We start from the raw sequence: 18,913 nt of genomic DNA, 5'->3' as shown, positions 1-18,913 counted from the left end.
CACTGATGGAGTAACTGTTTAATCACATCAGCTTGGTGGCTTATTTATAAACACAAACAAGTCCACTTGCACCTTTGGGAACTCACCATGTTTTCTCCCAGATTCTGAAGGTTCTTGGTGGTTAATATTCTATTTACAGATGAGACAGGTATGTGATATGTTCGTGACATAACAAGGAAATAACATCTTTGTGACTGCTGGCTCACCTGGATACCTGTATCATAACTACTTGAGAGCTAAACTGTTCCATTTCATGCACTGAGGATACCTCTGATTAATTTAAAAATTAAAAAGTAAAACCAAAATTTTTTGTTTGTTTTCCTAATTTTCCTGGGGTTCATTTAGACAAAAAGAAACAAAAAAGAAAAAGAATTGTATGGAAATATCAATATAAATATGATACGAAAAATAAGCTGCAAAATTTAAAAAAACAATTACCTTTAAATCTACTTACCAAGCACCCGACGTGTTTTCTATTGCGTTGCTGCTTAATAAGCTTGGTTTTTCAATAAAAATGGTAATTTAAGCAGAATTTGGGGGGTTGGTGGAGAAAGCATCAGGTGAAGTTCTGTGGGCTTTGCTTTGCAGGCAGTAGGACCAGACCATCATCGTTGCTGCTTCTGGCCTAAAATCCAAGAGCCAATGAATCACAGTGATGGTGCTGCTGCCAAGTCAATTAGCAGCACATAACCCAGGAGAAAGAATTAATTATCACAAATTCACCTTCTGCCTTGACATCTGTGGAACTTTCTATTGGGTCATTTGCCTGTGCTGGACTCTTTGGGTGTGTCACCCAAATCACTTCATCTGGATTCAGAAATCTACTTAGATCTACTTAGAAACAAAGCCTTTGGCTCTCTTAAATTTCTAAACTTGGATACTTTAGCTGAAAATAGACTCAGGGTATGTAAGGATTTGACACCAAGTCTTCCCTTCCATAGCTATGGATTTGTGGGGCAGGAGGTTACTGGGATCAAGTGAGCAGCTCCAGAATCTTGCTTGGACTTGTGAGACCTCTCAATTTCTTATTCCAACCTCCAGAAAGAAATTATCCAGTGCTCTAATCCTGTGATCTTGATAAAGACAAATGATAATGACTTTTACTATTCATAGAGCCACAACAATTTTTTCCCTTTAAAAAAAGCATTTTTTTTGTTGTTGCTGTTCTTTATGCATTTTGCACAAAGCTCCCTATGGTGAGCTCAAGCAAAGTGAGGAGCAAGCAGGATATGCAAGGGTTCTGTCCCCTCTCAGATTCAATAAATGGATCTGTAACAGATGGCTAATCACAAAGATAACTGTTAACCAATCCTAGCAATGCTCAGCTCTTCCAGAGACATCACGGAGGGGTATCCTGGCACTCTGTGTTCCAGCACTGCCACTGAAGTGAGCCAAACATACTCTGCTCTAGGCTGGTGCAGAGATTGAAAAAAACAGAATATCTGATGTCCTGGTGGCTTATTTTGATTCTCTCTGACTGCTACCCTTTGTCAGCCATGGAGCTTTATTCAGGAGCAGCAAGGGCTGATTAATTGGATTTTCTTGGCAGGTAACCTTTCTTACTCTGCCAATTAGTCCAGAAGAAAAAAAAAGGGCTACTGATCTCCTGTGAGAAGAAACACCCAAGTGATCAAAGACTGGATTCCCTCTCCCAGCACTCCTGGCAGTGACTGTGTGTGATGCCTATGTGGACACACTGCTCATGCACCATAAATGGGCACATTATTGGGTTTTTCATTCATCTGGAAGTTGAATGTGAGTGATGGAGGTCCTGGATACTCATAAATATGAAACAGATGCTCAATATAATCAAATTTAGCCTGAAAAATTCTGGCTGAAGAAAGGAAACTTGTGTGGTAAAGGGATACAAAAATCTTAAAAGTGTGTGCTGTGATGGACAGGCCAGTGCTTTTCTCTGTGCTCTCTGGCCAATTAGTCTTAAACCCTTTCCTGCAGCTCCCTGTGTTCCATAAGATTGTTTCCCCTCTCCTTCCCCTTTTCCTGCTCCCACAGCTTCTGATCTATTTAGAGAGAGTGAAGTACAGATGGGCACCCTCTTAGGCAGATAGGAATGCTGACTGTGAGCTGCACCTTCCTGGAGGAGCAGAGCAGCCCTTGGATGGCTGCACAGAAGGTCTGGTGCCCCACACTGTGTGTGGCAGGAGCTGAGGGCTGCTGGGGCTGGATCATATTCCCAGGAACATCCGCATCTCCCCAGATGGTTCTGTTCTGGGTGGCTCACTTCCCTCTTAGCCTTCTCACTAAATCCCCCCTTCAGTCAGTGACTTCTGCATCAGGAAGAGTTGAGGTTGTTTTGAGGGAGCCAAGGCACTTTTGAAGTAAAGGCAGAGATTCTTACTCTCCATGTTGCTGAGCTCTGGAACAGGGTCAGCCATAGGTGTCCCCCTTTCAGCCCTTCATGGCACAGCTGATAAATGGGATTCCTTCTCTCCACCAAGAGACAATGTTCATTTACGTGCTGCCTGCCCCAGGGAGCAAATCTGAGCCATCCACTTTGTCCACCTCACTGCACAGGGAACCCTGTGCCCTAATACAGTTTTGTGCTCATTCCTGGCAGCTGGGCTCACAAAGGCAGGAGCTGCAGAGAATAAACCAGTGGCTGGCTCTGGCTGAGCCTGACATCAAGAAGAGGAGCTGTGCTTTGGATTCTCCCTGGCTGATCTTCAGCTAATGTAAATCAACTTGATTCTGCTGGCATCAGTGGAAATGGGCTGATTCAGGCCATTTATAGTTTCTTCTTGTTTACTTACTGCATCCTAATGACTGCCAGGCACAAAAACACCTGACTGAGGACATTAGACACAAAGGCTTTATACCCTTAATGCTTTGTTCAGTTAAGACTAACAAAGACAAGGACTTTACCTTCTGATGAGAAAGCCAGGCCCCTGAACACTTAGCACTAATAAGGTGCTTTTCAGTTTCTAAGTGCTTTACAAACATTAATTAATTATTCCTTTCAACAACACTTGGTTATTTTCAGTTACTAGAGTGCCTGTTTACCCAGTTAGCTCCATTGGTGCACAGCACATTGTTGGCAGCAGGCAGGAGCTTAAATTGATCTATAACTACATGCTGTAATTTGCAGCAGATTTGCTTCACCAAACACCATCAGCACAGCTCCAGAAGCAGCTTGGAGGAGTGACCACTCCTCCCCGTGTCCTATGGTGGGGATAACCTTTACCTTCCCTGCTACACTGAGCAGAAACAGAGAATCTGTTCGCTGCACAGTTTAACTAATTCCATGGAAACATATGTCAAACAGGAGCTTCACACAGCTGCAAGAAAGTAGCAACAAATGTTGTATGTGTCACAAAGAAATGCCCATTACACTACAGAAATGACACAGAGAATAGGCAGATTGCTGGTTAGTGAGGTTGCCAGGGTGAGGCAGCAGAATTTCCTGCCTGCAGCAGTTATTAAAGATACAAAATACTCCTCATCTCTATCAGAAAGCTGACAACAGCAAAAGAAAAAAAAAAATCTAACCAAAAATCAGCCAACGAACCAACCAAAAAAAAAAAAAAAAAAAAAAAAGCATGACATACTACCCTACCCTAACTGTAACATGGCCAAGTTCCACTGGAAAGGAAGATGACCAGAAGGGAGGAGCTGGACTCTCACATCCTCACCTTAAAATGAAACAGTGCTACAGGTTGCCCAGAATTGTGGTGGTTGCCCCATCTCTAGAAAAATCAGCTTGGACAGGGCTCTGAGCAGCCTGATGTAGGGGAAGGGGCCCCTGCTCATTGCAGGAAGTTGAACTGGATGACATTGGAAGGTCCTTCCACCCCAAACCATTCTATGATTCCACAATTCTCTGAATCATTCAGTGACCCCTGCTCTGTTCAGGTCACACTGAAGATGTGACCCACATCTTGGCTTTCTAGAAGAGCAACCTTAGCAACATGAGGTCTCATTTATTTTCCTATCCCTGTTTCTCTCTCCCCTTTACACCACATGCCAAAGGAAAGAAATGCTTTCTGCCAAAGTGCTGTCTAGACCAGTGTGTTTTCACTGGAAATGAGGATTTCAGTGGTCTGTGACAGATAATAGCAACTATTACCATGGACAATACCTCTGCAATAGAAAACAAGGTCTTGGGAAGTGTTAAGAGATCACTTTTTGATTAGACACACCCATCATTTCTCCAGGGAACAGACTTCTGACATAAAATGCTGAAAATATCAAGCTGCTCATAACTATCAGCAGAAACCAGGCACAACCTTCTGCTGTGTCTCCTGCCCAGGTCCTGGTTAGTGAGGGGCTGGTGGCAGAGCAGCAAATGCTGCATGCACCTAAATCTCATTTCATGGAGCATTCAGAGCACACTGCCTGCTGCCAGCACTCAGGTGGCTCCAGCTGTTTCCTTTGGCTTTCTTCAAACTCTCTCTGCTCTGGGCAATCAGGGACATGGCTTAGCATCATGTACACAACAGGAATTAAAACTGCAGAGTCAGGAACTAAATCTCTCAGTATCAATAACCTGCACCCCAGGAGGGATAAGGAACACCAAACTGTAATGCTCTGAGACATACAGCCTAAATAATTAGCCATCTTTCACCTTGTTCATATTTGAAGTGTTTTGTCTGCAGGTGGAGCTGTGCTGGCACACACTGGAATGTACTGTAGGTCTCTAAACAGAAAGAAGATGTATTGGTAAATAGACTTTTTGCCTGTATACCTGTATCCATACCTGGGCTTTTGCAAACCCTGCTATTTTCTCACAGCTCTGCTCAGCAAATCTTGCAGCTGCATGAAAGGCCTGAGTCTCGTTACTGAGCATCATCTTCAACATGGGTGTTTACAGCTCTCAGCATCTCTCCTGAAAGAATCTCATTATAAGTAATACACAAGTATTTACTGGAACCAGGAAGAAAAAAAATCAGTCCAGTCTATTTTCAGTCTGAGTTGCTTAAACTGGGCTCTGGGATTCTTTGATGCTTTGGTTGGGAAGAAAATAAAATCCCCTCCTGCTGATGTGTTCTAATTCACCTCCATCTCTGATGGGTACAAAGAAATGGTGAGGTAATCAGACACACTTCTGTGTCTGCTCTGCAAATACACCCAGCCCTCATTTGAGAAAATGGCACATTGCACACTGATGCAAATAAAAGATCTGGGATGATATTCACTCATCCCAAAACAAATGCAAAAATAATTTCTTTCCTGAAGTGTTGAGAGACAAGAAAGTCATTTTAGTTAATGAAATACAAACATCTCTATCTATGGAAATACAATGTAATTTTAACCTTTAAAACGTTCTTCTTCTGATACATAATTATATTCCTACTTCTGACTTCAGGGGGTTGCATGCAGTCACAATTTTTCTTCATGTTAACATATAGTGCAGAAAACAAAATGTGTCATGTTCTAAAGGATATCTTTTCATTGCTTATAGACACAAACATATCAAGATAATAAGATAATTTTGCATTGATCCTCTGTAAAATATTTACAATACGTACAATGATTACTGTAATACCACATGAGAGTAAGATAAGTAGCTTTTTGCAGCAAATATGTTGAGAATTACACAAAGGGCACCAACCAGTGTAGAAGCTGTATAAAATCATTCCTCTACCCAGGGTAGTGGATCATCTCTTCTAGTAACTATTCCCCATTGTTAGCCAGAACTAGAACTTCTAGAGCAAGGTGCCTAATCTCCATGATAAATGTGGATTTAGATGGGTACAGTCAAAATACCTTTCCAACATTCATCAGGAAAATATATGGCTCATGCTGTGAAATGAAACATGAGGGAGTTTTATTCCTTTCTGAAATTAGGATTAACAGCCCCTGGTTCCAAACTCATTTTAAATACTTCACCTGTGGATGTTCTCTTTATTCTAAATATCCCCAAGTTTCAGACTTTTGTTATGCTTTTGGTCCCTGCTACACTCCTGGCAACACAAAACACCAGCTAATTTAACACATATCAAAATTATTTTTCTCCACCTTTTGAGTTCACTGAGTATTACCTACCCCCACACGAGAAATGCAGCCAATTAATACAGTCTCCATAGCAATGACTTGTACAAAAGCATCCAAGCCCAACACCAATTTTCAACAATGTAAACCTGTGATTTCTTTATGCCATGGAAAATTTCTTTCACCTTTTTATTTCTATGTAGGAACCAAGAGATAACTTCCACTTGCCTCATGATTTTTGTAGGAAAACAGAGCAGGAAAGAGGAACATAAGAAACATGTTCACTCTTGCACTTCTCCAAATGTGGGTGTTGGATGTGTTTGTAACATAACTCGTTGCAGGCGATTGGCACCAAGCCCTGACACGCTCCCTGTCTAATAAAATGTGTTTCTCTTGATACCAAATTCTAATCAGGAACTTGCTTGATATATTCTAAATGTAAAATATGTTAAACATCCTAGACATTGGATATGTGAAAAGGATCATTATTCAGGGGCTCCTAATCAAAGCTTTGTTTTGCGTCATTATCTGTTTGGTTTTACAAGATTCCTGCTTGCTTGAGTGAAAATTTCTGGTGTTGGAAATTGTCACATTCCTCTCAGAGAAGCAAGGCAAGGAGCAGTGCTGCATTCAGAAAAGCCCAGGCATAATGGCTTGCTTGCTTGTTTGTTTGTTTTTTCTTTTGGAAAACTCTGTGCTGTTTGTTAGATTGTAAATTATTGATTTATTTGGTGATTTACTTTGCAGCAAATTGAAGTCATATGCAAGCTAAATACAGTTTTACTTAAGTTAATTATGATGATGGGGACTATAAAACTTCAGAAATAGACAATTGCATTGACTTGACATGTGCACTATAAGCCAAAATATATCCCTCTTCCACTCCCACTACAGAGTAAATGTAACTTAAACTACATTTATTTCATTAATAGCTGCAACATCTGTGCCTGTAAAAGCTTTTAGGTGCTATGAAACAAGGCCATGGACATATTTTAGGCTCTCCTGGTTTCCCTGTAGAGAGAGATCACCCCCACAATGATGTGGCCACAGAGGGTCTAAACCAACAGGTGGGGATGGGGACACCATGACCTCCCCATCTTTTTTCACTGAAAGCCAAAGTACAATTAGTGTTTTCCATGTGAAGCACTCACTGAATTACCTTTCTTTTTCTGTACTTGTTGGGGTCACAAATGTTCCTCAGAAAAACAGATTTGGAAGGTATGAACATCTGGATGGAAGAACTGGAAGCTTGGCATGAGCTGGTAAGAGCGTGGGCTGCAGTGCACAGAGATCTCACCTGAACCTCACTGGAGGCACAGGCCAGTGCCTGGAGTTTCAGAGAGAAAGGAGTTTGACTTTTGGTATGGATTTTCTAGAAATAAAAATACACCACAGCAGAGATCTGCCTCAGGATCCAACACAAGTGACTGCACACAGAGCAGGATGCAGACAATCTGAAGGGAAGTCCAAGTTCTGTCCCAGAGGCACAACAGATTTTGGGGTGCTGGCTACCAACTGAGGAATGTTACAGCTCATGTTTAAGCTGAACAGGCAGGAGATTTATGACAGCATAATTCTGAAAATCCCAATCCAGCTGCCTCTACTTTGTACTGTGAAATCCATGCTGTGTGGCTGTCCTGCCTGGTCAGATTCCAGGTGCAAACACCTGTACTGTGGAACAAATGATATTCCAAAGCTCTCATCAGGGCATGGAGAAGGACTGGGCTCCTATCAGTGAGAGCCAGAACCACACTACACACAGCATCCCCTTCCCACACTCCAGACCAGCCTCACAGGAGAAGTCTGGGTGCCTTGAGATCTCTCTCCAGGATTGTGGACTCTCTCCTGTGAAACTGAGCACCTGAAAGCCCTGACTAATCTGAAAAGAGATCCTTCCCACCCAGAGCCCTTGCTTAAAGAAATCAGTATTCCAGTCAGCTCCATCACTAGAAAAAGCAGCTGCAGAATGCAGGGGAACATATTCTGTTTTCCCAGCTCCATGTGCTAGCATTTTGCAAATGAAATTTTCTCTGACTTTTAGGCTATATGAAATCTTGAAATTAAAATGAAATATAATTGTCAGTGAATGGAAAGTACTACTTTTTGGCCAGCTCTATTTGTACATATAAAACATCCTAGATGTCCCAAAGTATCTTTCATGCCATCTTGAATTATATCCTTTTTTTTTTTTTTATTGAGATCTCCAAAGCCAGCTGCTTAGGGGTTTTCAATGCCCAAATTCCCACTCATTATTTCATTTGACACTCAGATCCCTTGAGCAGCACTGAAAAATTACTAAACCTTAATATCTGAGTGAGACTTCCAAACAACAGCTACAATGAAGAAACTGGTCTTGGCACTAAAAACCAATGAATATGTAAGACAAATTGTATCTGGAGAGAGCAAACACATTAAAACAGCCTACCAGTAGCATCTTTCAAAAGATATCTAATGTAAGCTGCATACTCTTCGATAGCTCAAGGGGCTTATAGTCAATAAATTTAACAGGTTTCAAAAAAAGAGTCAAAGCTAAAGTACAGTATGTAAATGGAAACTGGAGTGCACTCTTCTTTTCAACCTTAGGACAGAGTTAATAGAGGGGAAATGACAAAATACATAAAAAGGAATACACAGGATTTGACAGAGTATGTTTTTTTCTTTTAACTTCAAGGCAAACTACCAGACTATTTTGGTTTACAGATAAATCAAACAAAGAACTTTTATCAGTTTGCATAAAAGTCTCATTTTCAGCATTGAAAAGATTAGGCTTCAGAGCCTTATACTGTATGTGTATGAGGGGGATTACAAGGGAAGTGGTGAAAGTAATGACCTTGCCAGGGATTAGCTTCCACAATTGCATGGTAAAATAGTTGTGTTTTCTATGCTTATGGATTAAGATATTCATTGACAGTTTCTGTAAACTAGTGAAATTCACAGATATTTTCAGTACTAGGGTGGTGACAGTAGCAGTGTCTGACAGCCTGACATTACCCATGGTGTTGTGATGCTCAGCCCAGGGAGCTGGACCCTCAGCCTTGCCAGATTTGTTTGCAGTGGCTCAGTGTTTGTGTAACAAAAAGGGTTTCCTTTTGGAATTCCCTTTATTTTACAGTTGTATGGTCATGCTAAATGCAAATGTATTGGACCCATTTGGTCCTTTTTGCTTTTCAAGAGCTACACCTGACTCCCAGCTGACCTAAGAGCACTTAGGGGTGGCCTTTTACTGAGTTACCCCACACACTGACAGCTACACTGTCAGAAAACAGTGGTTTTCTGGTTAAGCTGTCAGAAAACTGAAGTGGTTGCACCATCCCCATTGAGATTCTCTTTCTTCCATGTTTTTTATTTTGCTGTCTCTAAAAAGCTCTTGGGAAGAAGACAGGAACTACACATGTGGGGCAATCAAGACCCTTGTTTTGGCTATGAAAGCTCAGTCTCTGCTCTGACTAAATGGTCACTCCTTGGATTGAAGGCTGCTGGTCTGAGGAAAGCAGAGCAGAAAATGCTGTGGAGGCTCTTGAAGCCCAAGCCAAAATCTTAATACAGAAAACAACAGGCAGAAAGCTCCTCTGAGTGGCTCAATGTTTCTGAAGACTCTCCAGCTGGCTTAATCTTCCCAAGGAAGTTGAAAATAAATTCACCAGAAATGGTCAGCTACTTGTCTCTGTGCCTACAAAATGTAAAACATTTTCTGTTTGTCCTGATTCTATCATTTAACTTTGCAGATATAGGAACCTATTTATCAGGCAGGATAGTGAAGGAAGAGGTTCACTTTGTTTACTTGCTCAGAGTAATCTCTTTGGTAAAATAACTGCATAGAGGAGTAAAGACAATTTTGTTCATGAGAGAAACATTCCCGTGAGGGACAGCACAGCATAAACTTGCTAAGTTTGCCTCAAGCAGTCCCAGCTCACTGTGGTTGGGTTCTCCACACAAAGCAAAGCACAGTCTTATGGCAAAGAAATGAAGCCTTATACCAGCACATAAATATTTTCTTGCATTAGCAGAATTAGTTAATATATAATTATGTTCAGCAGAGAAAGATTTCAAAGTCATGGTCTCTTACTACCTGAATCATTTCTCCTACAAATGCAACACGACAAGATTTTTCTTAGACAATATTGTCCATCAAATTTATTAAGCTGTATGAAATAGTGCCTGGGCTTCTGCTCTTATTTCATGACAATGGAAAATGAGATAAGCAGAGGGAAAAAAGAACTGGACCTGGGTGGAAGTTTTTTGGAAGTATAGCACAAAAATAGTTTTAGATAGTCCATGTAAGGTAACCACCAAAACTGACGATTAAGTCTTCATAATCACAGTGATGGGTATTTGTAGTCCCAGTGTGCAATTTCTGGATTATCCCTGGACAGCAGAGTGTTCCTGCAGTGCAACAGGGGTGTAGCCAAACTTTATGTAAAGCAGTCACACTGCCAATAGCAGCAGTCTGCCTTCAGAAGCACAGAGCACACAGTTCAAGCTGTAAAATTCATTCAGAAAAATGGAAAAAGGAAGGAAGCTAACCTCTGCTGAACTCAGTGTTGCTTGAAATGGTTTAAAAACGAGGCTATGTTTGCCCAGAAGTTTTGTAGTGGTTGAGAGACAAAAACTCTGAGCTTCAGCTTGGACTGTGCATGCCAGTAACTGGCAAAAAATGAGCTGTCTACCCCTGGTCAAGGGAGAGGTTCTGGGACATGCACAGGGTATGAATGATGAGCTCTCAATATGGAAAAGTGTTGGGAACTAATCAACCAGGGAACATCACAGGCTAATCAGAAAGTCCAATAGAAATAGACATCTTTCAATGGACATAAAACAATCCTTTTCATGCAGCTGAGCTGAGAAATCTTTATCTCATGTTGGTAATGAAAAATACACATCCACTGTGATAGATGTAGTTCTGCATATGGTTAGAAATTCACTTTTTCTTGTAATTACCTTTTCTCCCTGTTCATTCTTCATTTCTTTAACATAGTCGTCCAGCGGACATTTTCATGAAGACAAACTTAAGAGCAGAGATCTCACTGTTTTCTGAAGAAAAGAGAAAACAAAAAGCTTCTAAGTTCTATATTTACCATACTAAATCCCCAGGTGGTTACACCCACAACCTAACTGCACCGGCTGATTTTAGCAGGCAAAAGCAAAAGGCAAAGATGCTCTCTATATCCACAAACTGGGAAACAGATAGGAGGATGCTGTGCTTCCAGAAGGCATTATAAAAGGGGGAAAGATTAAATGCTTTTTCTTTTCTTGACTGTTGTTTAAAAGACATAGAGGAAACACTTCTTTTTCTTTTAGTGCACTTTTACCAAGAGGTTTTTCTTCCAAAGGTTTTGGACCTGTGAGAGCTGCTTTTAAAATCATGGTGACAATTTCATATTCTAGAAGGAATCTGAACATGTTGTCACATGTTCCAAAATATATCAACTTGCATACTACTTAACATTAAATAAAACCTGGCTCATTACACTTGTAAACCAAGAAACTTTAAAAACTCTGCATTTTTATTATAAACTCTATTACTTGTCTAATCTATCTAATTCAGTTAAGAAAAACTCTTTAATATACAGTCATAATAGTATCTTTGTGCCAAACCAATCCCAATTTCTAATTTTAGTTGGGCAAACAGCCTTTGAATTACATATGATCTGTCTTTGCTTTGTCTGACCTTTGCCTTTCAGTGACATGAAAAAAATGTCAATTATTAAACCAAATTATTTAAAAGGTAGTATTCAGTTAGACAGAAAACTACCTCTCAGACAAATGGTATCATATATAGTAAGCAAGGTTAGATGGAGACAGGATATTTAAAATGAGGTAATAAGAATCATTTTAGAATCAATAAGGTCAGGAAAGACCTCCTAGATCATCATGTTCATTGAGTTTTTATCTTTCTGAAGAAATATATAAATGTTAATTTGATGGTAGAAGTACAAACAAACTTGCCTTATCTTTTCTTACAAAGTGGATTCCAGTGACTGTAAACAGAAATTTGGAGCACACGCTCAATTCCGGTGGCCAGAATGGCAGCAATGATCAGCTACAGGAAGACAAAGCTGCCAATGTAGGGAGAGTTCCACTTTGGTGGGAAATATTAGCAGTCTCTTGAGCTATTTATGCATCTGACAAACTTTGAGGAAAGTACTGGAACAAACCTCCTGCCTCCCAGGCCCATCACCAACATGGCAGCCTGGCCAGACCCTGAGCAAGCGGCAATTGCTCGAAGGGCTGTAGCACACAGCTGCCCCCTCACTGAGGACCCAAGACAAGCATTTTTATCTCCTGGAGCCCAAAGGTGTTCAGCACAATGGCATGGAGATGGCTTTACAGGTGAGCACTATCTCACAAGTGACTGGATCCAGACCTGTTCTCAGTGAGCTGCTCACAGGGCTGTAACTCTGCGCCACCCTCTCCTCCATCAAACCCCCACACACTGAGGAGGCCATAAAATCCACTCAGCCTAGGAGCCTTGTCTTATCAGCCTACAAGAATTGAAGCTCTGCAGGTCAAATCTTGATTCTAAATTGGTTTGAAGTACCTTTGAAAGTACAAAATTATGAGAGAGCTCAGCATCATCATTATCATTAGCAGCCACCCCTGAAAATGCTCCAGAAATGATGCCGAGTGTTCCTTGGAAGGAAGTCAGAGAGATATTGCAATTACCAACTATGTTATATCATTTAAGTATATATTTAGCTTAATTGTGGTAAAACTTGATAGTATTCTGTTGATTTCATAATTACCAGAAAAACTGCAAAATAAAACACATGTCTAGGGGGACTGGGAATTTGATGTGGTTTATAATCAACAACATTGTTCACAATGACAGATCTGAGTATACAGAAATTATTTCACATTGCAGCACTGGTGCTAACACTTGCTTTTCCACTTGCTTTTCATTACCATTGCAAAGTAGTTTTCCTAGACAGTGCTTATTTTAGTCATGGCAGAAACTAATGAATTTTTCAGACTTGTGTCTGGGTTTTATTATACTCCTATACAATCTTTTATTATACTCCTACAAAATCCGGTTTTTATGTATTGTACTATCAAAGAGTGGGCTGAGTATGCCCTTACTTCCCTTTGAATCTTTTTTACAACTTTATAATTCAGAAATTTAAACTTCTCTTGACCCATTATGAACCAGTCACCCCTGAGTCTGACCTTTCTTCTCCCTCTGTGTCACTGTGAAAATTATTGGAACTCCAGGGGCACCCAAAGCTTCTCTTCTTTGGCCCTGTTGTACTAAACAATGTAAAAACAAGGCTGTAAACAGTCCCACTCTCAAGAGCCTGCAGTCTGGCATGTTTACAGGACAGATTTTAGCAAAGTAAAGAACTGGTTGAGCTAATTCCTTTCAAGCCAGCACTGGTATCTCTAGTCTGTACTAGAATGTAAGCACAATCTATGTTGGTAAAACAAGGGAGCTAAATAAGTGATAGGAAAAGGGAAACTCATAATTCCTCCCTGCACACAGCTGACATGAGCATGGGTATTCACAGCAAGAGACCCAGCAGAGGAGAAAAGGGATTTTGTGTGAGCAGCTGTCAGTTTGAACATCATTTTACCCTTTCTCAAAATTTGTCCTTTGAAGAGGCATGAGTACCACTGGGGTGATTCCCAGCCCTGTTAGACCAGAGCTGCTGGAGAACTTCACCATAAGGTGAATCCTGTGGCTGCCCTGGTGCACAGGGAGGAATCCAGCACTGTATTGATTGGCTTTGTGCTGTTGTGCAGGGGAATCTAAAGACATACAGAAATGTGAGAGGGAAACAGAAAATTTGGTTGGTTGATACAGCCAGGCACCAGCAGCCAAGAGACTCTAAACTCTGCTCCCTCCTTCTCCTGCTGCTTTCACTCAGTCAGTTCATTTTGCTCCATGGATTGATTTCCTTATTGGAGAAAAGACTGACAAAGGTCCTTCCTACCTCTGTCTTCCTGTTATACCCTGTAGGGTCTGTGGAGGGAAAGATATTGTGGATGTGAAATGTGTGATTGCTTTTGTGGACACAGGGGTCTCCTGTTACTGATTAGCTGGAGCCAGCTTTTCCACTACATCATGAGTGCTGAGCAGGCAGATCCCAACACAAAAGTTGCCTGATATGAAGCTGTGAAGAGGGCAGACTTAAGAGAAATACTTTCTGTATGCTCTAAATTTGCTTTTTCTCCTTTGTAGAGATAAGATTTGATTGAGCACCACTTAATGCAGAGCAGAAGAAGGAAAGATATTGTAGAAAGGTAGACATGGTGGTGAAGAAGAACTCTAGAAAATTAAGTGTAATTGAAACAGTAAGAACAGTAGAAAATCAAGACTTTCACATGAGTAAAACAATGGAGTTTTTCCTTCTTATCATCTGTTGCCTCAGATAAGTACTCCTTACCTACTCCATGCTCCTCTCACAGTCTCACATATCTAAGGTCCTGGCTGGCTTTTTCAGTAACACTAAAATAGGAGCAGTGGAAAGGCAATAATGCTGGTATTTGATGTTGCAAACAGCAAATTCAGTTACCGCATTTATTTGACTTGAGGGTGGATAGCCCTCCCAACTGAGAGCCCCACGGTGATTGTTTAAGACATGGTCTATGTATTTCAGAATACCAGAGCAAAAGCCAGCTGCAGGAGTAGATCCCTGGTTAAAGATGGTCACTGCTATAATTGGTCCAGATCTGCTTCAAAGCAGGTTTAGATATCCAGCAGTGCCCCTGGATCACTCCAAACAGACAGGGATGTAGCTGAGGAGAGCAGTGAGACTCACCTGCTGTAGCTTCAGGTTGAAATCTGCCAAATACCTCATAAACATGCACAAACCTACTGTTCAGCTTGTGCAGGCTCTGGGGAGAAAAGCAGAAATCATGTGGAGAAGGATACAAAGGAGCATCAAGCAATCCCATAAGAAGCCAAACTTTTACTTTCAGTGTTTATGAAAGTGATCTTCATGTGAAGATCAGTGCTGCACTAATTCACTAATTCATCATTCATAAAGAATGATGAGCACCTTACTACAGGCTAAGGTAATGTAACAATACAGACAACATTGCAGACCTCAGTTAATTTCAAATTATATAAAAATTTTGTCATCTGCATACTTTAAAATCATACTTCAAGCAGCTTAATAGAAAATTATAGCCTGCTTTTTAGAAGCATAACCTATAATTTATTTTTCATTAACTGCTCAAGTTCAATTTTGATACTGTAAAGCTAAATGCATTTTTTAAGCTTTTACTTTCATCAATCATTTTATTTTTTTTTCCTGACACGTGGCATATCTTATTCAATGGTATTGGCTGCTCTGTTTTTAAATAATATTCTGTTTTCTAGAATACCAGGAGGACTGTATTTAGACATCTTTAAAAAATGTAGTGACAGCAATTTCAATCAAAAAAGTGAGAGGAAAAAAATACAGTGAATAACAGCAACTGAAATAAGTTAGAAACAAGGAAGGAAAAAGCAGTTTTGGAATACTCTGGTTTCATTCATACTGAAGTTTGTGGTGTTGTGGAAGACTTACGAGAGCCTTGTATACAAGTTAATACTGCAGTAGATCGCCATTGCCATCTCCTGGTAAATAAACCATATAACTGTATTCTAGATATTTTTCTAAACAGTCATATATTGTACAACTGTTGAGAGATTACACCATAAATAGGCAATAAAGGATTTAGGGTATTTATTGTGAGACTATCATTGCATTTTTATTCTTTGCTCATGTAAGACCTTTATAAAGAACTGCATTACAGTTGATAAATGGTGGTATTTGTTCCAATGCACTCTTTATGCTGAAAAGAAATACTGCTAGCTATGACTCTGTAAATTAAGGTGAGACAATGGGTTTTGTTGTGATTGAAACAAATAGCAGAGCTGCTTAAGGAAAAGTCCCCACAACCTAAACAAATATCCACTCAGAGAGAAGGTGTTGGTCCCCAGTGTGCTGTGATGGGACTGTGCCACAGCAGCTAACAAAAAAATGTTCACCAGCACCAAGCCATGGCACTCAGAGACAGTGGTGACAACAGCAAGCTGTCATTTCACTTTCTGGTATTTCTAATCCTTTTATTTTCTTACCTCTGTCATCATCCTTCCTGCTGTCCTTTCCCATTGTGTCACTGTCATATTTTCTGAAAAATCCCTTTGCCAGGATTTCTTCTCCTGGGAAGCTGAGAAGCCTCAGAGAAAAATGAAAACAATAGTTATCTGATTCACTTTTCCTTTGTTTTGCTGCTATGGAATGTGGATTGGAGATTGTTTATCCAACAGGTGGTTGTTTGATTGTTTTCATGTGAATTGTTTTTACTTAATGACCAATTACATCCAGCTGTGTCAGGACTCTGGCGAGAGTCACGAGTTTTTCATTAGTATCTTGTTAAGCCCTCTCAAAGTATCCTTACTCTATTCTTTAGTATAGTCCTAGTATAGCATTCTTTAATGTAATACAATATCATAAAATAATAAATTAGCCTTCTAAGAACATGGAGTCAGATTCATCATTTCCTTCCGGCCACGGGGAAAAATACCACACCATTGCACTCCCTCTCTGCCACAGCTGCTCCTTGCATGTCTCTGTGTTTGTCCTCCTGGCACAGCACACCCCGTCCTGCAGGAAGGGGGAGCAGCAGGCTGGTCCTGGAGCAGCAGGAACAGCCCCTCCCAGCAGAGCTGTCTGTGTCACACCAGAGCCAGCAGGCTCTCACCTTCTCCATCACGTGGGGAAGGAGAATGACATGTGTGTACAACTCATTACCCTTCGGAGCAGAGAGCAGTGCTCAATGTGATGCTGAGCCTTGATAAATCATCCTTTCAATCAAATCAGTAAACAGAGGGAAATGCTGTCTAACTGGCAATAAATTTCAGGCAAGTTCAGCAAGGAGTGACAGATCAGTCAAAAGGCTGTGCCTGGCTCTGTTTGTGTATTGCTTTTGCATTGCTTCTTTCTGCATCAGGGAAAGTGAATTCCCTCCCTTGGAGCTGCGTTGGCTGCCAGCATTGCCAATTAATGTGACAGGGAACAACCCCTCCAACAAGTGTCTGCTTTTTGCCATGCAAGCAAAAGAAATGTTTGCAATATTCTGGAAGAAACTAGGGCTGAAGGCTTTCTGCTTACACCCTCTGAATTCAGAGCTGCATCATGAAAAGCATCTCCTTAAGAGCAGCCTTTGCAGTGGTGACAATTCAGTTTGAATCTTTCAGCTCGGCACCCACACAGCCAGGACTGTGGTGATGGGGTCAGTCACAAACACTGGGAAAAAGGAGGATAAATGCAGGCAAATGCAATGGCATCTTAGAGCTGCCATAGTGTCAGAAGGAGTAGAGATTAACTGCAGCTCAGCAAGAGCTGTGAAAAGTTGCTGGCTGTGGATACTTGGAAGGAAAAGAGCTTTGGAACAAAAGTGAGAACAGTGTCTTGAGGGACTTCTATTTCTCATCAAACCATTTCCCTCATGAGGGGACACAGAGCTGGTCTTGGACTCACAAAGGCATTTAGAAACCAGAGTCTATGGCAGGTTACACTTAATGATCATAATAGCTATTAAAGCCAAAAGGGACTGGAAAACACAAGCTTAATTATTTGACTATCCCAAGGGATCCAGAATCAACACACAATACTAATAGTATCTCCAGTCATTGTTATTAGATTATGCCTAGAAACTTTTCCCTGAAGCAACACTGTAATTATGTATTTATTAATTTATCTTTATTTGCTTTAGCTTCTCCAGTCTTTAGAAAAATGCATGCTTTCCACTGCAAAGAAATTCAAAACAAAGTCATCTCATTGAGGAAATGGGTAAAAACAACTGAACTCTAAAACAGAGGAGTAGAACTCAATAATTCATAGCTTTCCTTGGAATTTACAAGGGAAAAAAAACCCCACCCGCATTAGGGAAAAGTAGAAGACAGATGAAAATTAGAAGCTGAGATACATTTCCCTTTCTACAGAGAGTGCCCAGTCAGATCTGCAGCAGAAATTAAATCAAGGAGCTGTTCATTCTAAGAGCTTGTGTCTATTCAAGGAGATCTGGCCTTCAAACAAGAGAACAAAAATGAGACAGGAATGCCATTCCCATTGCTCTCTCCATACCAAGTACCAAGTTTCCATAAGAACATGGCAGATTGTGCTTCTGATGCCTCCCATGGCCCTGCAGGATCCAAAGATGAAAGTCAGAGTGTAGGATCTTCCCATTCATTCCTCAATCTACTCCTTCCTAAGAAAAATTATTTTACAATATCCATCAGACATTAACAAACATCCCAAGCAGGGATAGCATGGGTTGGCAAACTTTGGACACAAACCATGAAGGTTCAGTGACTCCAAGGCTATCCAGGCATCAAGAAATGAGAGAAACTCTATGATCTTTTTGTAATAGTTTTAAGCTCTCAATATCAAGAGATGGAAAAAAAATTTATGCAAGTTTTTTGCACAACATAAGTGAAGGTTGCAAGACTGAACTCCCCCTTTCTCTTGAGAGTGCATTTTCAATAAATGTGCTTAAAATGTTTTCCTTCACGAAAAAGAGGGGGCAGTAAGAGGGGACAGGAACAAAACAATATTTCAAAGACTTGATGAAACACAGCTCATTGCTGACTGTCCATCTTATGTTCCTATGCCACATTCTTGAGGATTGGGAGTTTACAAATAGCACTGCATCTTTTCCTTAGCACACATGGGTGGGAAGACAAAGAGTCAAGCTTATACATTCCAAAAGAAGAACTATTTTTAGGATAGATAAGTCAGAGGTACATTCAAGAAATGCAGAAAAATTTGTCTTCCTAGAATTGAGTATACTATCTAACAGGACCTATATAGCAGGATTATACTCCATGGCTTACGAGAGTATTGATCTGTGTGTACTCCTCAGTGGTGTTACATTCATTTTAGCATTGATCTCTCTTTCATTACACCACTGCATCATGCACTCTCAGTGTCATCTCAGTGCTCCTCTAAAATCTGACTCTCTTCTGCTGCTGTCA

General features: G+C 40.6%; 1 long non-coding RNA gene across 1 annotated transcript; it reads right to left on the bottom strand.

Annotated features, from left to right (window-relative positions):
- Positions 1-474: 474 nt before the first annotated feature.
- LOC136560776 (uncharacterized) lies at positions 475-17,550 on the bottom strand. Its single transcript, XR_010784201.1, has 4 exons — positions 16,013-17,550; positions 14,706-14,781; positions 10,888-10,980; positions 475-625 (listed from the first exon to the last, which is right to left on the bottom strand). It is a non-coding gene; the product is annotated as an uncharacterized lncRNA (long non-coding RNA).
- Positions 17,551-18,913: the final 1,363 nt, after the last annotated feature.

The sequence above is a fragment of the Molothrus aeneus genome, chromosome 10 (assembly GCF_037042795.1).
Source record: "Molothrus aeneus isolate 106 chromosome 10, BPBGC_Maene_1.0, whole genome shotgun sequence".
NCBI classification, from domain to species: Eukaryota; Metazoa; Chordata; class Aves; order Passeriformes; family Icteridae; genus Molothrus; species Molothrus aeneus.
The sequence above is the reverse complement of the archived record's forward strand: the minus strand, read 5'-3'. Positions and strand labels throughout refer to the sequence as shown.